Below are 1,015 nucleotides of genomic sequence, written 5' to 3' on the forward strand. Positions count from 1 at the left end.
AGGAGAGGAGAGACATCAACTCCTCCATATACCGAACCAGAGAGGACCCTTCATAGACTGAGAAGGGAAGCAAGAGGGAAGAGAGTACTGGGAGAAGAGGAATCTGAAGGAGAATCTGAGGACAATTTTGAGGAAGCTTTAGATCTCAACATGGATAGAGAAGTTCACAACCATGAGAGAGCTGATGGAAACAATGCCATTCCTGAGAGGAGGGTTCTTAGTTCATACATAAACCCAACCTCTGGGAATTGTGGTAGCAGCATCCAGAAACCACCCATTCAGGCCAACAATTTTGAGCTCAAACCACAGCTAATATCACTTGTGGAGAATCATTGTTCATTTGGTGGAAGTGCTAATGAAGACCCAAACCAACATCTCACAAAATTCCTGAGAATTTGCGACACTGTGAAGTCCAATGGAGTCCAGGAAGATGCATATAAACTGCTTTTGTTCCCATTTTCACTTAGGGACAAGGCAGCTAAGTGGCTGGAATCATTCCCAGGGGGAGCCTAACAACCTGGGATGAGGTGGAAAGCAAGTTTCTGGCACGTTTCTACCCCCCACAAAAGGTCAATAGGCTTCGATCTGAGGTTCAGACGTTTAGACAACAAGATGGTGAAACTCTCTACGAGGCATGGGAGAGATTCAAGGATTTGACAAGGAAATGCCCACCAGACATGTTCCATGACTGGGTGCAATTGCATATTTTCTATGATGGACTGTCTTATGAATCAAGGAAGGCTGTAGACCATTCATCAGGAGGTTCATTGAACAGGAAAAAGACTGTGGAAGAAGCCATTGAAGTGATTGAGACAGTGGCTGAGAATGAGTACTACTATGCATCAGAGAGACACAACACTAAGGGAGTCATGGAGCTGAACCATGTTGATACAATTCTAGCCCAGAACAAGGTGTTTGCCAAGCAACTAGCAGAGCTTACCAGGAAATTAGAAACAAAACAAGTGGCTGCAATACACACACAAGATCAAGAGGAAGAAAGCACTGAAGGAGGTGA

The 1,015-nt window shown here is 44.6% G+C and overlaps 1 non-coding gene across 1 annotated transcript; it reads right to left on the minus strand.

Annotated features, from left to right (window-relative positions):
- Positions 1 to 575: 575 nt before the first annotated feature.
- LOC112760139 (small nucleolar RNA R71) lies at positions 576 to 679 on the minus strand. The gene has a single exon (XR_003180591.1). It is a non-coding gene; the product is annotated as a small nucleolar RNA R71 (small nucleolar RNA).
- Positions 680 to 1,015: the final 336 nt, after the last annotated feature.

The sequence above is a fragment of the Arachis hypogaea genome, chromosome 16, assembly GCF_003086295.3.
Source record: "Arachis hypogaea cultivar Tifrunner chromosome 16, arahy.Tifrunner.gnm2.J5K5, whole genome shotgun sequence".
Lineage (NCBI taxonomy): Eukaryota > Viridiplantae > Streptophyta > Magnoliopsida > Fabales > Fabaceae > Arachis > Arachis hypogaea.